The sequence below is a fragment of the Stegodyphus dumicola genome, chromosome X1 (genome assembly GCF_044657685.1).
Source record: "Stegodyphus dumicola isolate Sdum_Otavi_A_Nest chromosome X1, ASM4465768v1".
Classification (NCBI taxonomy): domain Eukaryota; kingdom Metazoa; phylum Arthropoda; class Arachnida; order Araneae; family Eresidae; genus Stegodyphus; species Stegodyphus dumicola.
Genome location: NC_140780.1, coordinates 60,399,749 through 60,425,669, shown reverse-complemented (window position 1 = coordinate 60,425,669; position 25,921 = coordinate 60,399,749). Strand labels below are relative to the sequence as shown.

At 32.1% G+C, this 25,921-nt stretch overlaps 1 protein-coding gene and 1 long non-coding RNA gene across 3 annotated transcripts in view; one reads left to right on the top strand and one right to left on the bottom strand.

Moving 5' to 3' along the window:
* The window catches only part of LOC118185692 (transient receptor potential-gamma protein-like), a 438,602-nt gene that overhangs the window by 246,605 nt on the left and 166,076 nt on the right, over positions 1–25,921 (bottom strand). The gene's annotated exons all lie outside the window — the stretch shown is intronic.
* Positions 5,702–25,921, top strand: part of LOC146993158 (uncharacterized) — a 119,322-nt gene continuing 99,102 nt past the window's right edge. Inside the window, exon 1 of the long non-coding RNA XR_015038795.1 lies at positions 5,702–5,758. This is a non-coding gene — a long non-coding RNA (uncharacterized LOC146993158). The remainder of the gene's footprint in view (positions 5,759–25,921) is intronic.

Below are 25,921 nucleotides of genomic sequence, written 5' to 3'. Positions count from 1 at the left end.
ACAAATAAAATTTATTCTGAATTCCAAGCTTTGTCTTGAGTTGTCTTACTACCAGTAACTGAAATTTACTTCCATTGATGACCACTCTCCATTCTCTACACCAATTGTTAGAATACACAAAAGAAAAATTACCATAATTGTTTATACCAGATCATAATCCAGACCCACGTCTTCTACATGTGTTATGATTCCTTTGGTAACGATTCCACAGCCTATTGATGACACTACGATGCACATTCAGCTGTCTTGCAACAGCTGCTTGTTTAACACGAGCTTGCAACATCCCGACAGCCCTCTAAATTATCTCATCGTGCACATGGAGTCTTCGGCTCATGATTTCCGTTTTCGCTTTATGGGATTACACGCAACTTTCGCTTATTGCGAACTGACATATGGTTACGTCATGCCTCTGTTTAGGGCATTGTAGTGTGACTGCGGACTCCGTTTTATGCTAATTTTGGTTGCCTATTTGTATTCAGCAATACTACCTCTTCCTCATATGTAAATTCTGTGTTTCAATTCCCCTTTTTATATTCTTTCTTTTCTTTAAGCGTTTGTTCCTTTTTTTTAGCTGGAGTATATTTTAAAGTTTTGAGATTTTTATGATTTGATAACACGTTTTCTCCAAATTCTCCGTATAAAATATTTATAACAATTAGAAATACATTTATTGTTACTTGTAGTGCATTGTTTCTTTAGCCATCATAAAATATATTAGGCAGTATGCAAAGAAAAGCACTTAAACAGTCACGATGTTGAACATGTAGATGATCTTTTTTATGGAAATGATACCGATGTAAAGGCCTTATACTAATCTGACACTGCTTTGGAAAGAGACAAGAAACTAGCATAAATTTTCGGAAATTTGAAACATAAATCTCCAGCCTTAAGATAGCTTGGACGGATAACAGAATTCTGTGTAAAGACTTGCTCTGATGGTGATTTGCTGAAATTCTTGGGTGCAAATTTGAATACGAGTGCAGGCAGTTGCAAATCAAGTTTCAGACAGGTTTTAAAGGCATCTGAGGAAGAAAAAATCACGAAGGGGCATTTCTTAAGGACAGTTCCAAAAATATATTACCAAGCCGAATTCATATATCCTGGTGTTATTTGGATTAAAACTTTCCAGGAAGTTTGGGAACATGTAATTGACTGTAGTATGGAATTATGTCTTACTTTAAAAAATAAATTTAGTCAGTGGTGCTGTGAATTTAAAAGTTTAATGATTTTCTACACATGATGAAGCTGTGATGTGAACATGAATGCTACTAGTTTTTCAACTTCATGTATTTTGTGACGTCTGTTTCAAAGGATACCGTGCGGTAGCTTATTTCAAAGATTAAGATTTTAGTTCAACTAGTTTTGTATTGTCTAAGAGTATAGTGTTTTCTCTCAAGAAGTTGACATTGTCTCGCATAGAATTTATGGCTACTGTTATAGCAGCGAGAATAACAAGTTACTTAAAGGAAATATTTCAAATTTCTGATGTTAACATATTTTAATACACTGATTCACAAACTTTCTTTTACTGGATATGAGCCTTTGAGCCTCTCATAAGTTCAAAAGATCGTCAGGAAAAGCGTAAAACTGGTTTGTACACTAAACTCACGATAAACCAGAATTCGAGATTATATTCACATTCACATTCTTTTCATGGACTACGTTAAAGCGCGTGCTGGCTTGGTGTTTAATATTCATGAACAATGCCAAGCTATCCAACGAAAGAGTTAGTGGCTTCTAAAAGGCTTAAGAAAGGAAAAAGTTCACGATTATAGTTGTTCAACAACTACGCTTGATGAAGGAATATACTGAAATCTAATAAAAATTTGAATTAAAATATCGAAATTTTATTTTTTAAACAAATTTTATTTTTTAATTTTTATTTAAAAAAAACATTATTTGGAATTTTAACTCATCTTCAGCCCCTATTTTCGTAGCCTTTGGGAGGCTTACGGGACGTAAATTAAAGATCATCCTAAAAGAACTGTTGGAACCCAGATTTTTAACTTGGAAAGAGTTCGTTACTTTAATATCTCAGACAGAGTATTTAGAGACCATTCAAATTCAAGATCTCTTTTAAGCTCTCTTAAAATGTGTCCTGCTTAAAATGGATTCTGCTTAAAATGGATTCTGCTTAAAATGGATTCCGAAGCACCGTAGGAGCAATTTTTTACCAGAATTGGAAACCAGCATCTCGTTCTCTTGAATTCTTTATGTACAGTATATTGTAAGCTTTAGCATTCTGTTTAAGCACTTGATCGTTTGCTAATATGAGAAAGAATATACAATTAATAAATTATTACAAGTAAAATTTTCTCATTGATGAATTAGAATAAAGTAATTTTCTTCGGAATTAACATCATTGATCCGTAGAGTGATACAAAAAGAAAAGACAGTATAAAAGTAGTGGATTGAGAAATTTATACGCATCAATCATATTCTTTATAATAGCTCATTCTCAGTATTACGTACATCAGCATTATATATATTCATACAGACAGAGGAAGAAAGATTAAACCTTAATGTCAATAAGAGCATTTACAGAAGTATTTACATGATTGCAGAAAAAACAAAATATGCTAATTTTAAAGATAGAAAATTTCTTGGATTAGGAACCCAATAATGTGACTGACAATTTTTTCATCTACTTGTGCATCAAAAAATAAAGACACATTTATGCCAACCTTATATTCATTTCATATTAAAAGGAGAAATCTACGAGTAAGTTAGTATAAGTTATTTATTGCTTGAACATCTTTTAAAGAAGAATTTGCAATTTAATTTGTTTCTATTTAAATTATACTTATTTAGTCTATGAAATCTTCTTTTTGAATAAAGTCTAAATAAAGCGGCTACGCTGTAAAATACCGTGAAAATCTACGACGTAACATCTGAGCGCAAATGATATTAGAGAAAAGATAAATAACGTCTAAGTTTAGGGGTATGACGAATTATCTGCCTAAGGTGAAGGAATGCCTTCATTAAAAAGTTCTAAGAAATCATTTTTAAGGGGATTTATTTTTGCTTATTGGTGCTTATGCATGTCTAGTTGGTGGATAATTAATGCTCTTAAATAGTCATTTTCTTCGAAGTCTATACTGAAACTATTTAAGAGACCATTATAGACCATTATAGACCATTATATTCTAGACCATCATATTCTAGATCATTATAGAGATGTCTGGTCTGATCATATTTCACATAATCAATAATAATACAGACTGGTCTTTATAAACTGATAGGACGAACCAACAACTAATGCTACCATTACCGGTTTTAGACTTATTTATACTATCAAATTTTGACAGCAAGTAACAGCTATGTTAAACTTTTGTAATTAAAAGCAACTGATATTTATGAAAATCAGCCTAAGAAATACTATTAATATTGTATGGATACATTAGTATTATGTATCCATGTACATAACTAAACGAAAGTTTTTAAATTTAAAACAAACTTTTCCCACACATTACTTTTTGAAGTTAGACACATACAAGGAGTTTCTGTTAATATTTTATTTGAGACATAATAGCTCACCTGCTAACTTTAGCAATTGTATATAAGTAAAGTAACCTAATAATTCATTCTATTAATGCAAAGGTTTATTTGAAAGATGGGTTAGGAGTTGTACTCCATGATTTACTAGATTTCAAGCCATATGCATTTTAACTAACTTGTGATTTCACACCTTATCAAACCATCTACATCGACAAAAGTAACTTAATTAGAAAATTACCAACATGGAAACTAGCAGTGTAAAAGAAAGCATGAAACGAAATCTCCTAAAACAGTATCAGTAAGTTAATGTTTTAAGAAGTAGATATTTGACAAAAAATCACTCAGAAATACTCTCTATACAAGGAAATAAAATAGTATATTTCTTTAATGAGGGAGGCATTAACTGGAATAATCGTAGAAAAAAACTTTAAAAAATTCTTTAGTTGCAACAGCTATCAGTACAATTTTGTGAACACTGTATCACATATGATTTCACTAAAATAAAGATACATAATAAATCTTTTTTCAAGCAGGACAAAAAATCCATGCAAATTATGAAAAGTTTGGAGCAAATCACGAACTTAGAAAATGAAAATTATAAAATGTCAATTGAAAAATGTTTTTACAAATTATTAGAGAGAAGACAGAGCGTAACTGAGATGCATTTGTAGAAAGATGAAGAAATGTTCTGTGAAACGACTTTGAGTCTACCTAGTGTTAGATGTTTGGAGTCTGCGTAATATTAAATGCCCTGTTGGGGTAGCAAATGCAAACTTTGATTTCACAAGCAAGGAGCGTTCTTTATTTTTTTTGAATTACTAAGTAACATATTGCCTAAACATTTAAACCAACTTTATTCATGTATGTTTTTTGTTTTCACGAATTCATCTGGCAGAATTTTATTTTTAGAAATTCCATTACTAATGTTCTAATTGACTGCTATATGTCTAACCAGATTTACTAAAACAAATAAACTCAGCATATATTTTACCTGATACGTTACAACGATTACAGAGTAAAATATAGCTCACGTGCAGGAAAATTAGTCTCTCGACATCCATCTCTCTTGTTAAAAGAAACCCGAGACTTGTTGTCGTCAGTTGTCAATATTGACGTCAGACATACTCCAAGAATAAATCGTTCAAACAAAACTGATCTATAAAAAATAATTTAGCAAAGGGAATGCGGTCGATATTCTGAAAGAACTTAGCTTTCCGACGAAAGTGACATTCAACGAAAGGCAACATTTAACTCTTGTTATTCGTGTGTGCGTGCAGCTTAATACTGACGCCATTTTTTTCCTATCACATTGCGTGGGTGTCCTTCACAAGTGTGTCAGATTTTCAACGGCCACAGAAATATATCCAAAGAGCTGTGAACGTAGCTGTCAGTTGCTTACTGCATAGTTATCGAAGGGTAATATACAATAGGAATGCCCCAACTTCTGTATATATATCATCGACATTTTTCCTAAAAAAATATGCCGCGATCTACCGCCTTTCTCGCCATTTAACTCATTCAAACACATGACTTCTACACTGATAAATGGCGTTTGGAGAGGGTAAATTAAACCATAAATATTTTGGTAATAATATTTATTAACGGAACAGTAGCGACTGAAAAATACGGATTCAGTTTTATTTAATTATTGTATTGGAAAGCCTTCATCATCTGCATATCTCCAGCCTAATGTTCAAAATTTTGTGTATATCCAGACAAAGATCATGATAACGAATCATAAGTATGGAAATCAGTAAGAAAGGAACGATGTTTAATCTTCGTGAGCTTTAACTATGATAAAAAGCCGATTTGCATAAGTACAGATATATTCCATATGTTTGATGATATCTGAATATTTTCTCGACTGACATATATTGAAAACTCTTCCTCAAATTTCCTGTCTTGCAAAATTGGATCAGTTTGTAGAGTTATAATTTCATTTTCTAACGCATTTTATTCAATATTAAATGTGTCAAAAGTTTTCCCGGCAATATCCGATTTAAATACTTTTTAAGGAGAAGACAGACATTGAACAATAACTTTTGCAAAATCACGAAATCTGACTTCAGAATCTTCAATTACCATTTTAATTTCTCTAACGTATTTTTAATGTTTTAATTATAATTTGGTGTTATTGTTGATGACCTTAAATATTTCGTAAAGTGATTTAAATGATTTTGTTGAATATCTATTTCAGGTGTTCTCAACCGGGGGTACTTTCCTCGTGTAAGGAATTTTATAGTTTCAAGGGGAGAATTAGGTAAGACTTTTGTTTACTTGTTAAGTATTTAGTTTTAGTTTATAAATATAAAAGAACTACTTTTAATAATTTGTTTGTATTTGTCAAAATGGTCTGTAAATTTCCTTCTTTAATTTATGAAACGCATAAAAATAATCTTAATTTAAATAAATGTATATGTATTTTTCTGAGTTTTGGAAACGACGTGGAGGCAATGATCGTCTACCAAAGATAAAGGGGTGAATAGGGCAAAAATGGCTAAAAACCACTGTTTATTAGCATAATAAATTTTGTTTTGTATGCATTCATTCTACTGATTATTTAAATAATTGTCTTGTTTCTTCCTTGCAGTTTTAAATTTAAATTGACTTTACTATGAAATCTATAAGAAAAGATAAATAACTGACGCTTATTGTATCTTTTAAATTTACCGAAGCTTGATCTTGCACTTCGAGAAGCATTTTTATCTCAATTAATAAATCATGAAATCTTTGTAGAAATTAACTTCTAGTAAGCCGCATGACATCGGCATGTAATAATAATTCTGGGTGTCATTCATAAAACTGTAACTGGAAGAGACGATTTTGAGGGAATGTGCTTCAATAGAATTAACAATATTGAACGCTATGTCTATTATTTATTCTATATTTAATCTTTCGCTGGCTAACAATTGTTGGAGAATTATGCAGGATAGCTCAAACAGGTTTGTAATTCACCATCATTTTAGTACAGAGTTAAAAATATAGTTGCATCATTGCTCATGTTCTCTATGTTATTATTGAAAATATTTGAATATTGAAAGTAAAAGAGGTAGTTTTAAATTAGTGAAAAAATGTTTTAAAACATTTGAAAATTTCTACATTTCTAGTCCTCTCTTCAAAACATCACATTCAACAATTCTTCCTTAGATGCTTATGTTTAAATACATTCGAATAAAATTACACAGTTAGGCTGCATCACTTATGTATCGGCTGATTCATCAAAATAAATGGAGAAACAAGAACATCAATTAATGGACGTTATATAAAAGTTCTCCTATATTTTCCATCATTTTCTCAATCCAGAATCTCATATCACAGAATTTCTCAATCTCATATCACAGAATTTCGAGACAATTGTAAGTCTTTAATTACAACATTAATTTCAAACTTGTTCTTAAATTCATTAAAAAGAGAGTCTGACGTTTTCCAAGAAAATTTCTACAGTAAATTTCCCGTCAGAAAATGGTTTGCAGGATTTTGCTAAAATACGGCTTATTATGAATGACGTAATTTTCACGGCCCGTGATTTCGACATGGGTTTATTAAAATCATATTCGAGCTTCTACTTGAGCTTAAGATACTAATTTTATTTTTTACGGAACTCTTTTCTGTATAATGTATTTATTATTTGTTATGGAACGTTTAAAATATCTGACGAAATTACCCTTTTTAGTAACGGCTACAGAGGCATTGTATGTTAAGCAACAATATTTATCCTTCATCATCGCAGAAAAATGAATCAAGTTCTCATTCATTGTGAAGATGATGAGTCATAAAATGGTTTTGGATTACTACTCATTTTAATGTATATTAATGTGCAAAAGAAGTATGCAACTAGACAATTTTAATTTAAATCAACGAAAGAAGTCATTAATACTTATGCACAGCAATGCTAATTAAAACTGTCACCTTTTCTAGTAATACTAAGACAATATGAGCACTATGCTGAATAAAAAATTCTAAATACTAAATAAAGAACAAAGGAAATACCAGCTTATGTACTGTTACAGCTAGGATTAAAAGAGGATGTGCGGAAGAGCCTACTTATAGGAGTGTTAGAAGCGAGCAGAGGACAACGCAGGACGTCTCTTTTCCATTCTTTCTCGACAGCTGACACGGAAGGCGAATTATCAACGTCAACAATGATACTAAACATTTGCTTCTGCTGATCGACCAAAAATTGATTCATCATTGATTTTGTTGTTGTTGTTGGCCATTACTATTATACTGTCATGTTCTAATATAATGCAGGCATTCTGTACTGAGTTCGATAATTTAACAATTACTTTTGTTTTCATATCATAAGCAATAAAAATGTAACACGAATTAATTTCATTGATCCTTTTGTAGATTAGAATTGTAGATCCTTTTGTAGTAGAAATTTGATTGCAATAATTGAATACATTTCAAATTCATACACCATAAAATGGTCTTCTTGAGTATTTTTTTTACTAATAGAAATACATTCATCAAATCTGCTGAGTAGAAAAGTTTCTGAGATTCATTTTTCAATATGATTAAGAACTTAATTCTAACAAGGAATTAACGGACATATCAAGAATTAAGTATAAGGAAATCCAAGTTGACTACACGAAACCCGACTTCAAATTTAATAATTTTTCGGATATCAACATTCAACATCACTACATAGTATTCTTCTGATCTCAGCTTAGTTTGGATGACAGGACAAAAAAAGCATCATATAACCTCGTCCACTGTTATGTTAAGAAAAACAAATGCTCAAAATCAGCAACCAAATAAAACAATAATAAAAAAAATTGCTTCGTATTTGATGTGCATTGCAATAATAAAACAAATTATTTCAAACGTGGAAGTATTGTACAGCATTTATGCTATTTAAAAGAGAATATTCCATTAAAATAAACTTTAAGTTCTGATTTGCGGAATACAGACATTACGTTCTGATTTGCGCAATACAGACATTAAGAACCTTTTGGCGAGATTATATCGCACAAAAGCATTATAAATACTATTAGTTCAGTTTCAGTAATTTTAACAAGAACTAGACTGTATGAATACATCAAATTCTGTGGTTAAAACATCATGAATGTACATTATCTCTCATGGTAATTATAACAGACGTATTTTAAAAGGAAAGTCATAATTTATCCAATAATTTTATTATGAGGCAACATGCTGATAATCTAATAAGCGAACTACACATATAAGAAATAAACATCATTATAAATATGTAATATTATTTAAAAGTTAATCAGCGCTCCAGTAGCAAAATTAATCAATTATAAATACAATAAAATTAACATTCTCAAGGAAACTAAAACAAATGAAAAATGACTTAAATTGTCAAACTAATTAAACGATAAGTCTGTTAATTTTTAAACATAGAATAATAATATAAATAAAAATAAAAAAAACACTTGAATAATAAAAATTCTCATCAGGGGAAAAGGTGTGTTTAAATTAATATTAATTAAACTATTGAATTATGAAACTACATATGATAACGTAAAAATTTATTTACAAACGGAAAAAATAAAGTAATTTAAAATTAAAGGTGTCCTTTCTTATGAAATGCTTCACCCAATATAGATTTATTCGGAAAAAAATCTTAGATTATGGCCATTAGCCAAATTTATAGTACAAAAAATAAATTTAAAATTTAAATACATATTTTAAATACCTGAAAAATGAAAAAATATAAATAGCAAATGCCTGAACTTTATTTGATATAGATGACTTCAATCCAACATGGCTGCTAAGCCAAAAATGGTATGCAATTTTTCATAATAAATAAATATTAATTCAAAAATGGTAATGCCAAAATTAAAAAAAACATTAACCCAAGAAGGTTTTAATTCATGAACATAGTGATTTATTATAATAGAAGGTGCAAAAATAGGAAAATGGTTACCCGCTGAAAAAACAAAAGACCAAAATTTAAGCAAAATTCAAACATATTCATTTATAAAGAACTTAGTTAAAAATAAATGGCAATAGAATAGAAAAAGAAGGATATGCAAAAAACATAATTCATGTAACAGCAAGATATGTAAAAATGCTATTCAATTTCAAATGCTAGGCAATTATAGTCCAAGCGTTATCTGCTTAAGGAAAGAGATGTCTTCCTAAACCGAACGTCTCCAACTCTTACACTGCTTTGTAGCTGGTGAGCAACGAAAAAAGTAAGAGAAAAAAAAAAGGAAGGAACTGGACGTTACTGGTGAAACAAATTAATTTCATTTTATGGTAAAAATAGATATCGCTCATAATTGTTGCAACAAATGAATTCAAGGAATGTGTAATTACAAATGTAAAGAATAAATTTTATATAAACAATGAACATACATTACACAAAGAAAGATTTTTGAGCAGAAACTGTTGCAAATGGCAAAATAATGAATATATTTCTATGCGAAGAACAAGCTTCTTGTCAAATTTTATTCCAAATTCTTTTCCTTTGGCACGCTTGCTTGTGGAAGTATGCAGACATACGTCGCATTTCAGTGAAAAGACTTTCCATTTTTTATATGAAAAAGTATCAAAAAATGAAGAAACTTATTTCCTATTTAGATGTAACGTGGATCAAGTGTCCACAAATGCTAACAACGGAATGATGTATTTAGCGCGAAGTTGTCGCTCAATTTAGCAAATAGTTGTTCATGCTAGCATACACCCACACACGCAGAGAAGATTTGATTTTATTCCAAATGCAGTTTGTAAACAGCAGGAAGTGCGAAAGACGACTATCATGGGCAAATGCAAAATGTTAAGAAAAGTATCAGCAAGCATAATTGGATAAAACAGTCGAAACGTTACTTGAAAAAAGGTGGTAATGTTAGAAAAGTAAGCCAAAATTATCATTATAAATTTTGGTGATGATACATTAAACAATGAACCTGCTGAAAGTAATTCTGGAGAAAGTTGCAGTGATAAGTAAAAAACAAGCGCTGTACAAGGTTAGGAAATTTGTTACACCACCAGGAAAGAAGAAATTTCGAATAATAAGCCCGAAAGAAATAACCAAAATTATATGATTTGAAATTCATGAAAATCAAGCAATTGATCAGTTACGTTTTTACCAGTCAATAAATAATAAAATTACGAAGTCAGTTTAGAGACAGAGAATAGCCACATTTCAGATGCTCTAAGCCTGTTACATGTGTTGACATTTCTAAGCTCACGTTGCTATTTTATTGCTAATATTTTTATTCTTAATAAAACAATAGAACAATTCTGTATTTCATTCCCTTGATTTCGTAAAATATTTCCTTTTGATTGCTTTTTTTAATTTTGATTTTTTTAATGCTGAATTCATCTACTAGATAATCCCTCTTGTCATAAAATGCTTATTTTTTCTTCATTTATTTATCCGAATTTTTATAATGCAAGACTACTCTATTACTTATTTCTTTTACCATTGTTTAAATTTTACAGCAGTTATAATGTCTGTGGCATAAAAACCACACATATTGCTTGTATATGTAGACTGGTATTATATCACAGAATGGCTGAGAAAAATTAGCAGGTTTGGAAAACTGCCTGAAGACAGCACTTGCCTGAGAAATAGCTGCACTTAGTTGAAATTTAACGAATTTCATAAAGCTCTTTCTTATTCGACAGGAGGCTCTTCCTTTCGTATTATGAGATATTATGTTACTTGAACATTTTTCACGAGTAAGGTATATGTAAGTATAAAATTTACTATGAAGAAGAGTTAAATTCCTAAATAGAAAAATTAACTAATGCTTTAATTTTTAAAAATAAATGCCATGACTCGCAATCATTCTTGTTCTTTTGGATTCATAGGAATCATACTTTTCAGATTAAAACCAAAATTAGTTTCAGGGATACTATGTTTAAAATATAAAACCCCTCTACTTTATGCGTTGGTTTATGCTATCTATATAAATGTATTTAATACTTTCTAATAAGAAATCTAATTAGTAAATAATAAACTCTGTATTTTATTTATATAACCTCTGAAAATGCTACAGTTTTAACTTTAAACTTTTTGACAAAATCATAAAACGAGAACACAGGAAGCAAGCCTTGAAATCTATATAGTATACAATATTTGTATCGATGAGAATCCGACTTAGCGCTCTGTCTCTTTCCTGACACGGTCGATAGTTCATGAATTTTACCAGGTTCATTAATAACCAGTCATCCTTGCATTAACTCTGTTGGGGGCTAAATGCATATTTTTTTTTTTCAAACTGATTTATGAAACAAAACGTTCAATTTAACATATTCTCGTATGTTTGTTGAAAATCAAGATTAAAACCTCTACAAGTAAATACATATTTAATAAGTTATTACTTTAGCTAGAAATTTACGGCATTAATTAAATCGTCGAATGGCACGCAGTGGTATCCAGATGCTGTGGTGCCTACCACGCTTTGAATCAGAGCATTAAATGTTTACAATTTAATCTGGAAACACTTTATTGAATACAGTTTTGATTTGGTCCAAGTATAATGCACTGATAATCGATTGTTTTAGAAAATTGTCCAAAACGGAAGCTTTCCAAGACAGTATCTTTCTCTTTTTTTGCTCCAAGAAGATTCCTGCTTACTTATTGAGGATTATCACCATGTTAGCCCTGTGGAAACAACTCTAATACATTAAAGACAAATGTTATTGCATATACAAACAGAAAATTACATCTGATACATAAAAATTAATTATAATAGACATATTTTAAAAGGATACATTAATTTATCGCCAAAAGCTTTCTTCTTTTGAATATTCAATTATAATTTAAAACTGCCTTTACTATATATCTGAATATCATGCTAGAGCTTTGCTACCCGTTATGATTTTCATTTTATTACTTATTTAAATATATGTGAAGTTTATAATTTGCATAAGAGTTTGCATTTGCGTTTTCCTGCCGTAATGCAAATTAGTCCGCCTATATTTAAATGAGGGTTTCAGATTGTTAAGTCACATTGTGTTCTGTTGTTCTAAAGCCACATTACTAGTTCTGCTATTCTAGATAAAAGTTCCTGACTTTGGCGCTTCTGGCCCACCAGCGGCCGAGCGGTAAAGTCGCTGAACACTGGTAGTTCGGTCCGAGGTTCGAATCCCGCGAACGAGCTGGTTGCATGGGTGTTTTCGTGGTTTTCCACCCTGTGTAACGTGTATACGAGCCAGTTTCCTTTAGAAATTCTTACACAAAGGCATCCCTCCCCTTAGGCAGATAGCCCTCGAGGATTTGCTGCAATTAAATAACATACCCTAACCATCTTCGGCGCTTCAAATTGACGTTCGTTAAAATTCCACGCCAGTGAATTCCGAGCCAATTTCCTGATTAAACTGATCTGTGTAGCCTCTGGATATTTAGTTAGTTCATTTTAGTTTTACATTTGAATTTCTACTTTCAGTTTTGCGTCGCAAGTGCTAGTGGACTTTGTAAGCACCAGAAGTACTTTCTGTTTATCTTATTGAGTTTAAAATAAAAGTGCCTTTTACACCCTTCTAAAGTTTCTGTATTTACGCTTTAGACTAAGCGACAAGTCGTTTAAAATCTACTAAAAGGTTACGTCACGTTTTGCAGTGGTAAAGGACATTAAACGTTACACGTAAGATGCGTAAATATCCTTTTCTTCAGAATATTTTCATTAAACAAAAATTTGAGTGCGATACGAACCTGAATCAAGGTGTTATACAGTTGCTGAAAATGTACAATAATCATCAAATATTGAAATATATGATATGTCATGCCCTCAAAATGTAGGAAAATAACAAATCTTTCTTCCTCAATCATATGTAGTGAATATCTAAAATTCAATAAGAATTAAACTAAAAATAATTTATTCCAGTCTTAAGTAACACAATGTTTTCTTTTTCAGAAGAGAAACCAGTCGGTATTTTCTAATTTTTTTTAAATGTCCAAACTTTCACGATGCAGTATTTGTTTAAAATAAATTCTACCCGAAGAAGGAAAGGAAATGCAAATTAAATGGGTTCGCTGAAAGTGATAAATGTGCATTTTGCATATCAAAGGTCTCGATGCCTTTCAAAGTTCTGTTCAGTATTCAAAAAACATTCTGGCTCTTTGCTCTTTTTAACCTTCTATAGTTTAAATAATTCCCTCATAATCTTTTTCCATTTCAACAACACAAGATATTTTCCAGTTACTTGCTGTTTTTATTCAGTTTCCGTTTACTTTCGTTTGCTTTTATAAAATGGAATCCATTTTTTAAAGAGAACTGCACTATATGAATATACTTTTATCTTAACAGGTATGGAATAAATTTTAGCCAGCTTTTTTTGATTTTATTTCTCTTGCAGGAAAAGCATAATGCTAGGAAGCAAACAAAAGGGAAAGTTACACGAAGTACACTTTAATTTTTTTAAAATTTGACAGAAACTTAAATCAGATCGATTTAAATATTTTAATTTACATATAATTTATTAGATTAATTGAAATAATTATTACTTATAAAAAAATTCAAAATTGTAAGAACGTTTTGTGAAAGAAAATATCAGAAAATTGTAAGAACTTTTTGTGAAAGAAAATATCAGTAAATATTATAGAATATTTTCAAAAACAAATCTGTTATTAGAAACTAAAAGCTAATATTAGTTTGATGGAAATCTTTAGCTTGCAGAACATGGAAATGTATCTAAATGGCTTAAATAATTTTCTTTCTGTTGAAGCTCAGACGTTTCACGAGTAGAGCACATTTATTTCATGGGAAGGTAATCATAATAATATATAACACTTCAGCAGTATTTTGTAATATGTTGAAAATTGAAATATGCAATTAAATGAAAAAAAAGCTGTTATACGAACTACCTGCGGAAGCGTGCAGACAATCACTATGCTTCTTAAAGAAGTGCCCACAATTCTATTACATGTTCTTTGAAAAGAACGTTGTATGACATCAACCAGGCTATGCTTGATAGCGTTAATAGCTGGTAAATAAAGGTCGCTTTCGCTCGAGTCTTCCTGAAACTTATATGTTAACATTTTATATTTGTCCGACTCAGTTAGAGAAACGAGCTCAAGAGAATAATAGGCTTTTCATTCCCTGTCTTCCGGTGGTCAGTAGTGATGTTTGTAATGCGAGGCATCAACTTTTGTAGCTCATTTCATACATAAAACGATGTACAAAGGGGCGGATGGACTATTGGGAAACCGAGATGTTTCTAGAAGCGCCAACGTCCCATAGGTATTCCTTGTCACTTGATATCGCTGAATTAAAAACTGGTGAATCATTAATCATAATGGTAGAATTCACACAAAGAAATAAATAAATTCATAAATGATAAGATTAGAAAATAAAGAATTAAATATTTTTCGATTTTGAGGTTTTAACGTTTGCTCATTCTACAAATATAGACGCCTTTAGAGTTGAGGCGGCACATCTCTAATTCAACTCTGAATGTACTAGAAAGCGGTCGAAGATGGTGTTCATTGTTGAAAGGAAACATGGCCATCCTGTGAGCTCTTTCTCCATTTAATATAGCCTGGGGCATAGTGATTTAATATAGCGCGGGACATAGTGATTTAACATAGCGCGGGTCACAGGTGAAACCTCTCGTTGTTGCTGAAACCTATTATTCTCTCTTATGGGGCAGCCAATGTAAACATTGCATCATCCTTTTGCTTAGTGATGTGTCTCTATTCAGTTTGTTTTTTGAATTTATTTACATAACATGTCCAATACAAACAGTGCGTCATCATATGAAAGTGTTTCACGAACCCACATACGGAAACGTGGTGTTCGGAATGACGATAGTTACAAGCGGAATATTATTAAGAAATCCAGGGTTCCTGGACAGGCTTATAAGAGTTACAGTGGCAAAGATGTCTCCCGACAAATTATTGATACAAATTGCGCGTAAGTGAAACCTCATCTACTTTTCCCCGTCTTTTGTTGATGAAAATGATGAAAACGTTTTTAGTTTTATTTGCCATTAACAATTCTTGCACACGTGAACTGCTTATTCTTTTAATATAAATTGAAACGTAACCCGATATTTTCCTAAAAGTAAAGCCAAATAGTAAGCGCTTTTCTGTTTATTATAGTATTTCTTCCTGTGGGCACCGCATCTCAGTTTGAAAAGAAATCACTTATGGCATTATTTTCAATAAATGCTAAACGGCTTAGAAGAACTTCATCATTCCTAGCCCTAGGAAAAACTCCTCGAGACCAGCTTGGACATAACCCCAAAACACATGTTATTTACAATGAGGTTGGGAACTCATTAAGGATCATGTTGTTAAGTTTTCCACTGAAAACATCTTATTAAACCAGTTCAACAATAAAATATTTACCTACTGACCTGAATATAAGAGTCATGTACTGTTTGTTAATCAAAAAAATCCTTCCTCAAGAGTAAAATACAACTTTTATATACATTTTGTGAAGAATAATTCGACTGCCGCTTCGGGAGATCCCGAAAAGATGTTTGTGAAACATGTGAAGGGCTAACAAATAAAATTAAAAGTACCTCTTTGAATGACACTGCGAAAAGAGAGACAACTGCTGAAAAAAAATTGTGCAGATTAAGAAATCTAAAACATTTTACTCAGCCTTCAAAGAGGTGAGTGATAAGTGTGATCAGGAGGAAAACACATACGGTCTTGTAACGGATTACATGCACAAGCTCACACTTCCCCACATTCCATTTCAGGAGATATTTTATTACCGACAGTTGTGGGTAAATTGTTTATGTATTTACGATCTTAAAACAAAGAAAGGTACTATATACACTTACCACGGAGGGTTGGCGAAGAAAGGGGCTAACAAAGTTCCTTCACTTTTATATGACTATATAAGACAACATATTCTGGCGTCAGCAAAAAAAATTCATATTTTTTCGGGTCAAAACCGAAATTATATCGATTTAAGGTTCCTCTTAGCTCTTTCTGTGACCAGAAAATTTTTATTGTCCAGTAATGCATTCCTGTAAGGAGACATAACTTCCTGTGTGATAGGACTTTCGGTGTTATTAAACGTCCCATTAGAAAAATGAACAGAGTATACACATCAGCTCAGTGTAAGAACCTCATCTCTGAAAGCAGCTCTAATTTCAAAATTTTAGCTATATTGTCGGAAAGCAACAACATTGTCCTAGACGTTAACTGTTGGTGGCCGTAACGTAAAGAAAATAGATGATATTAAAATAATTATTCACTACATACCAGAAGAACAACACAATCACTTTATAGCCAAACTCTACAACAACTGCACCTTCAAAAAGCGAAGACAACTCTTAAGTTTAATGTGGTTGGTTAAAATTGTTTGACTATATTTAGGTTTTCAATATTGTTTCAAAATTATGTCCAGTATTAAAGATTTCTGACAAAAATAATACATTTCTGGGTGGGTGAATGTAAGTTTTAATGGGAAGAAAAACGTATTAGCCGTTTTATTTTATTTTGCGAGATTTTTCATATTTCGATTGCTTCCAAATGCTCTTTTTGTTGAATTAAAGTAAGTTATTCAAAGAAACAAGATTCAAAACTGCCTAGGAATTTTAAAATAAGAGTTAACATTGCGAAAAAATGGCTACCATGTTGTTTTGAATACCTATTTTTATTTGGAGATCGAAATACGTGGTAACTTTATTCTGGAAAATGTTAGGTTTTTATTGCCTGGTGTACAATCTGCAAAAATGGACATGTGCCTATTCAACAGTAAACGATTCAATTCAGCAGTGTAAGGAAGATAAAGAGTGGCCATTTAAAAATAAAAATTTAATGATACTCTAATAATTATTGAAAGGAACTAATGACCAAATGTATTAAACTCATCGCTTTAACTCCATCGTCGTTAGCTCATCACAAATTCATAACCGTTGAATCTGATTATTTATTCCTTAATAGAATAGTATAAAAGGGATTTCCCAATGATGATATTAAAATAGTTAATAATAGATAAAAAGTCGTTCACCATTATGCAAATCGGATCCTATTCACTAAGATATAAAACCTTCATATAAACGCCCGGGCGGATAAAGGTTGCATTCTTCACGAGACAAAATGAACTTCACAACGGTGCTGGCATCTCTATGGTTTTACACTGGGGCCCACATGCATTTTAGTGATTGACGTGTAGCCTGCAGAAAAAACGCCAGCACATTATAGAAGTTGACAGTGCTAGTCAAACCATCTTTGCCCAGCCCTAGATGTAGATTCTTCATGTTGATGTTAGAAGAACACCATTACTGAATTTCGATGTTATTTGCGACAGTGTCACATACTTGTTGCTAGAGATGATTTCAAAGATGACACTTGTCACAATCATTCAGAGTCTTTCGATGCCCAATTTGCTGCGAACCATTTGAACGTTCTGTTCAGTAGAATGGTTCGTGATGCTGGCTCTCGTATCCTAGGTATGAATATTTGTACATAACTTAAAGGTTCGAGTCTGGTAGAAAGCATGCATGTTTCTACTAATACATACGAGGAATCAGATTGAAAGAAAGTTGAAAAAATAATATATTGATTGAAGAAGTAAATGTTACTATTAACTTTTATGCTATAAAAACTTATAAAATTAAATCCTTTTCCTCTATAAAATTAAATACTTAACACTGATATATGCGGCTCTCACAATAATGTACAAAGAATTGCTATTAATTTTTTAACATTGAATTCATAACAGCTGTACAATTTACGAAATATTACTATAAAATTTGTCTTAAACTAAGTTCTTTATCTCTTACAAAAATATTGAATTACAGCATCTCTTACAAAAATATTGAATTACAGTTAAATTTTAGTTGGAAGTAAGATTATAATTACAAACTGACTTCAGGTACTGGTGTATCACTGTCTGAACAACTGAACCACTGTAAAAAAACTCAACCTTCATGTACAAAAGAGTAGGATTGAGAAAAAATGCTAACAGCGTTATTTACAAATAGAATCCACACATAAATGCTTGCGAAGCACGTATCTAAAACTTAGGATGAACTTAGTTATACAAAGTAATGGCCGCAGACTCTGTCATATCAGCCTATTTGGATTTGCGCAGTTAAAATAGCGTTATAGAAAGCTGGAGAACATGAAAATTTCCAAATTTTGGATTTTAGAGGTCATGCTGTAGCTCAAAAGCAGGTTAAAGAAAATTGTTTGTTTCTGATTGTATTCTTGTGTCTGTAGCCACTCGATGATATAATGATCGAGATCATCTGTTTTGCACATGAGCACTGATCAGCCTTTTAAGCCACTTAGGTATGATTTGGAAGTGCCATTCCTGTACTTTAGTGTTGTTGATAAATTGATTGGTTTCTCATTCACTTTTGAGGAATATATTAAGTTTTTATGACAAATATCAGACGAATTATATCTTTTTTACCATTTGACAGGTAGATCTTGACGAATTACGCTTTAAGCCTATGAGGAGAGAAATACCATTGGACTAGCTTGTCTCTGCTCCTGTAGTTGCTTTCTTAGAGAACTGATCTACGTGTTCATTACCTTCTATTCTTGCATTCGCCAGGACTTAGCGATGTTCGGATCTTATAGTTACTGAACATACTAGCAAAATCCTGTGGATTTGTCTTACTATAGTCTGTTACTTTAAAATAGGAAATTTATGGGATTTTCCCGCCGAGCGATTTGACTCGCAACCATGAGAACTACAGCTGAGCAAAAGGGTCGATTCGCCTAATGTTTTTCCTTCTCTTCCTTTAAGCTTCAAATGTTGTGGAGAAAATAAAAGACGTGTAATGTAAAAGATTATAGCAGATTGCTGCAACGCGTTCTCGCAAACGCTGTTAGACCGTAAAGCATTCATTGCATTTTGTAGCGGTAACCTCTAAGTTTTACTTGCACAATAAGATTGCGGTAAGATCCAGATGCGGCCGGTGTCGTGCCTTGTACACGGTTAATGAGACCTAGATTAAACTTCGTTTATTTCTAATATACTAAGTAACTTATGTAAACTGTAGGGATTTATATTAACCAATTTTATTTAAGTTGCTATTCTTTTTTATAAGCCTTCGTTCCTCTAATTGCCACTGCCAGAATATTTAAATTTGGTAGCGCGCGTGAAGGAATGCAAATTCCACTTTGAGAAATAGTTTAAAAACCGGGTTTCGGTAGAAAAGAGAGAGAGAGAGTTAGGCTACAGCCGCCACCTCTGCTGTTTAAACGTTTGCTTATTGCTGGTTCACGTGGCTTAATTGCATTTACTTGCTGCCACTAGTTTCGACGGGGATTTAAGAAACGGGTTCTAGCTGAGCCCTGTAGTTTAGTTCTATCACTTGTTCATATCTTCAAACTTTTAGTTTCGTTATCTAATTTCAGTTACCGCCCAAGCAGATGCGTGGTTTGTTAACGTCCAGTTGAGGTATCGTAAATTTTAAGAGTTAATAAAAGATACTTTTTACCGTTCTCTTGTGCAGTCACTACTATTCCAGTTTTCGCACAAACGGGAATATACTAAACTCTACAACACTTTATACAAAAAGAAAAAATAACTATATTAACAGGGGCAGAATCGCTGATTATAAAATTTTCCGTACTGAAAATCCGGCCTTTCCCGGCAAAAGAAAATTTCAGACTAACGTTTCGTCCTCCTATAGGTTACTAATAATTTTTAAGATAAAAGTTTAGGAGGCTCAGATACTACAGCTGCAATATAAGCATGGCTTGGAAAACAGAGTTATTAGACCTGCTGCTAATAAATTAGAGTTTGGATAGCATTAAGTTTCTTTTCTTAATATGTTTATTGGCTAATCTTATTTGACTTATCGAGATACTACAAGAAAACAAATTTGATGTGAGAGTATTAGAAGAAAAAATAACATTAAATAACATAAGCCCAATACAGCCAGCCCCTTCAGACATTAAGAATTGGACCTTAGGTAAAGAGCCAGACTTTGAAGCTTAATATACTGATTCGCAGCCTGTCTTTCACTGTAGGAAGCAAAATATTGACTATTTTTCCAATATGCTACTATAATGTTTAATCGCTTGATAGCGATAAGTGTACGACAACAAAGCTCTGTCTAATTAATAGGTCGAACGAGGCTGTAGCATATTTCAGTCTCAAAATAAATTTCACCAATAGTAGGTAAAATTAATGACTGTGAAGCAGTATACATGCGTTATTTGAACAATAAATTTCAGCATAAATATATGAATAATAGCGGAGAATATTTTTAGCTGCAGGATTAGTGCTGTATTAAGCAGATTGCAAAATACGCAATAGAAACCTAATCCAAGTAATTCATAAAAACTTTTATAAATTTGTGGTTCAATTTGCGAGAAAAAAGCATCAACTGGTTGGTTTTTCCCTATGTGTAACTTGAATACGTGCCAGTTTCCCTCAGAAAATCCTCCATTAAGGCATCCCTTCCCTTAGGCAAGTAGCACTCGTGGCTTTGCTGTATTCAAATAACCTCACCCAATCTAACCGAAAAAACATTATGTATTTTCCATTCTACTTACTAAACATTGAATAACATGTATTTCTTTATTCAGGCTAACAATTCATGAGATCGTGTAGTTGCACTGCTTTACTGCCTAATGAAAAATACTGAAATATGTTATTGAGTGATTATGAAACGTCTTAAATTTAATTTAGTTGAAGAAATGAATGAATGATTTTATACTCTAAGGGAGATGGACTGCGTTTAGCTGGGAAGACAGGAATGTCATGCAGATGGTCCGCTTTGTAGCTATAGATTCATAATTACGAGTTTTCTTTGATTCAGTTAATCGTGTGACATATACAAGATCTATATAACTGATTTTGGAAGACAATATTTGCTATCATTTGATAAGTGAAAAATAATATTTAGAGAGAACTTTAAGCAGACTCAAAACGGATAATTAATGTCACAACAATAGATACACTTTGCAAAAGGTCATATACGAGTGTGTCACAAACTGAAAATTTGAGAGAGAGTAATTAATACACATATTACAAGCTCGCACTTGCTGACTTATAAACATACGAGTATTTAATACTGAATTTATCAGCGAAAAATCTTCTTGAGCTAAACCGAATAATGTACAATGCAAAAAATGAGCATTTGTTTTTCAGAAAAATAAATTCATATTTAGTACTGCTATAGTACTAAATTCTATATTAAAAAGTGCATTCTATATTAATAAAGTTATTTTATTGAATCTAATAAAAGTACCGAAATATTTTCAGGATAATTTTCCGTACTTCGATAAATTAAATAAGAATGTTTCGTATCTTAAGTGTAATATTCACAGAGCTATTCATATTTAATATTTTCATAAGGATAACCAAAAACGTAGTAAAGGATGTTGCTTTATGCAAAATAAAACCATTAATCACCAAATATAATTACGTTTACTCTGAGTTTTCTCTACAGTTTAATCAGAGTTTACTTCCAAAATTTGGTTAAAATTCGAATTGCAGATAGTCATGGTCACTGAAAAATGATTTAAAATAAATTTCTTCTTGAATATCTACGAAATTTGAGCATGAAAATTAAAGAGAATTTTAAAATATAACTTACAAAAACGTAATGAGTTTTTTACGAAGTAAAATATTTTCTCTGAGTGCACTTTTAAATATTTGTAATTTATAATTATGAAACACTCTCACTCTAAGCATTCAAACTTCGTTGTATAAAATTTTCTACTTTATATTGAGAAGCTTTATTTTTTGAAATACATGCCGAAAATGGATAATTGAGGAAATAACCTTTTCAGCCACCTTTTTCTGAAACGTCTTTTCTAGTTAGTTAGTTGAAAGACTTTTACTATGTTTATTGTATATTTCACAATAAGGGACACACATGTCATTCCCGATATTATTGACTTCTTGAAGTTTGATTGTGCATTAGATTGCATGGCTGCATCTATTTATTAACGGTCCCACCAGCGGTCGAGCGGTAAAAATCACTGAAGACTGGTAGTTCGAATCCCGTGAACGGTGTAGCTAGATGAGAGTTTTCGTGCTTTTCCAAATGTATAGCATGTATACGAGCCAGTTTCCTTTAGGAAGTCTTCCACTGTGAGAATAGAAATTTCTCACACCGCGAAGCACATTCATCAGGGACGATATCGTAACAATAATCGTAATCGCAGAACTGCACGTGTATATATAAACACCAGACAAACGGGTTTTTACCTCTCTCTTGGCTGACGTCGTGTTCGCACGGTGTGCGGGGCTTCGCCCTGCATATCTCGGTCATGGAGTGTCGTCTTTCTTCTGGATGAAGAAGAAGGAGCTACCGAAAAATTGCAAAAGTTTAGGTTGAAAATTAATCTGCCTTGATGCCGTGCTAAAATTTAAAACATCCTCAAGTAAATTACTAATGTGTGCTTCGTATCAAGAAAATGCTGCCTTTTGTCGGCAACAAACGCCTCGTGATAACATATGCAATATGTTTAGTTAACTTGAAAATATTTACAGTGCACTGGAAGAACGATGTTTAAAGATTTAAAATTTGAGTTCTGTCTTCAATAAGACGGCGCCATTTTTCCGTTCTTCTTATTCCGTTTCTTGTGATATTATTTTGTATGCTGTGTTGATATATTTAATCCAGAAAATGTTTTGATGAAATAAATGTGTGATGGATGAAAGAAGTTGTTTCCTCTGAGGTATTTATGCAACGTATTTGGGTAAGTAAAGCATTTTATTATTCTTGATATTAGGTTTTGAAACGCAATGTACTAGGAATAGATTTTAGGCCAGCAAATATTGGGCACGTGTAAATTAATTGATTACTTGTAGGTATCTAGTTAAAGTATATTGTCACACTACAACACCACATAATGGTGTACAACACCACATCCACGAAGGCATTCCTGCCCTTAGGCAGATAGCCCTTGAGGCTTTGCCGTAATTAAATAAACCAAAACCAAAGTATTTAGTAACAAAGTTTGGGTGACTATTTTTAATTCAATAATTGGACGACCAATACCTTAAAAAAATATCCTCTTTTATTCAAATCGCTTTTATGTATCTTTTTCTCTAAAAAATAAGTAATTGATAATATAAGGCATAATATACGCGTATTTCTCAGTTATTACTCCTGTAATTACATACGTTCCTTCTTATTGACATTCATATAATTCATTACTTTCTGTTGTGCTTACAGTTCAGCTATATGGGAATTTCTGATGGTGATAAAATTTCCGGTTAATCTTGTGAAGAAGTGTTTTGATCGGCATCGATTCAGTTCATGCTAGAAGGTGATTGACACAGTTACACGTTGCCACAATACTGAATTTATGCCTATTTTTTATTTTTTATTTTCCTGGCCATTACCTGACATGTGGGTTATACTTTTCTTATATGAAAGGGCACTTTTTTTGCCCCTCCCTTATCTATCTTCTTTGTCATATCCGTTTGTTCCCATGGTAACAACTGTTGGGGGCACGCGCCAAATGGGTGTTCATCGTAAAATGGACGTGCCTCTTCTGAGGAAGGAAGCGAGCAGAAAAATCAACGCCAATGGATCGTGTCGTTAAGGAAAACGCAATGTATATTCTACCCGATAACGCTCATTGTGTGTGCTTTTGCGGTAAACCTGCTCTGGTATTCTGCTGCAGCTTTCTTACGTATGAGACGGAATGTTTGATCTAAGAAACTTCCTTTTTTATCTGAATGCCGTTACATAAATACCGTTAGACGGCTAATGGAATTGATCTGATTGCAAACACTTAATATCAGGAATTCGGTGAGCTCTAATTATCTGTTCCGAGGAGTGAAGCATTTGTGAAACTGTCTCACAGTGCGTAAGCATCAGTAAAGAAGGATTGAATTTTATTGTATTACATCGCAAAACAGGTAGTTAATTTAAATACCGCAATAACATTTATAAAGAAATAAAATTCATTCCGCTTTCGTTCATGTCTATATTTACCTCACGGCTTGAAAAATTGTTATGATACCGTTTTTCCTTGAATTATCTTAAGTTAAGCTCTTTTTATTGGGATTATGACACGATCCGCGTAAAGATAAAATTTACTGACGAGCTGAGTTTTATATAAAATTTTGTTTTTATTAAAATAGCGTAATTCACGTTCTTGCGCGTTAATTAATCATAATAGCGGTTCTTTGTTTAGCATATTGCTAAGGTCTTCGGCAGGTATAGCCTTGGATCCGGGATCGAATTCCATGCATGTTTGAAAATGTCTATAATATCTTTGACACATGTTGACACTTAAAATACTGTCTAGCCAAAAGTCTCCTAGAAAGGTTGGTGATAAAAGAAGAGGAGCAGGAGACCGTTCCGTCAGCCGGAATGTTCTTCATCAAAATTACGAGTATTATGGATATGAGCAAACTTATACTGTCATCTATAAGATGTGCCCAAGGTCGTTCCCTCTTGGCCACGATGAATTCGTGGACTTGTTCTAGACTATGTTTACATCATGAGGATTAGGCTCAACAGAAACATTGCGTAATAATGAATGAAATTTCGTAGTCTCATTTTTATGCGAAACGAATTTTTAAATACAAAAATGTGAAAAAATTTAGAAAACTGACATTTTTTACAAGCAATATATTTTAAAATTTTCTCTTTCTGTCATAATAAGCTTTATTATTTTCGATAGAAACTATATATAGCATGGAAAGCTGATAGAATGCTGAAAATATTTTAATCAGCGTCTTATCGATTTGCATTATTAAAAATAGTATAATAGTGAGATATTTGTGATTAAAAATAAATATATCCGTCATTTGTAGTTAATTTTGATCTAGAATAATTTCTGTTGCTGCTTCACCTATAATCTGCTTGCTGTATTATAAAAATCTCTTAGAGGTTTTTCTCAAATGAACTGCTTAGTTTTAATGATCAAAAGGATATTTATTGAAAATTTTAATAGTAAGTATTAGCACTATTATCAGGAAGATATCATAGCAGCAGATCATGCCAGTATTGATTTTAACATCTAAGATTATTTTAGGTAAACTTTGTGAAATATATTTCAGAATTTACGAAAATCAGAAGTATTTTGGTTCATTTTATCATATAAATAAAAGCGATAACTGCTTTTTGTGTATGCTGTATTTATGTTAATCACAAAAGTAAATTATGTATCATAGCATTAAAGAGAGATGAATGCTTCGGGTATTCTGTAAGACATGGATGTTTAGAAGAGAAATATTCTAGAGTTGTCAGTATCAATGGCTGAATATATATTATAGTTAGAACTAGCTGGTAGTTCTGTTACGACAACCATTATTTGATCCCTATAGCAGTGGCTCAATGCTCGATGCATCTTGTCTGGCTTCCAAGGTACTGATTATTAAACATATTCAGTTTCAATTTATCTCTGTACGCAAGGTTACCCAGATGCTGAGTGCACTTAAGAATCTAGTATTCCCACCAGCATTCCAACATCTTCTGATTATAGATACGACCGCAATTCCAGATGAGAGTGTTTTAGCTTGATAGATTGCCTAGCTAATAATGTAAGGATTTCTAACGCCATTCTAAATTAAAGACATTCAGGATACCATACATTATAAGGCAT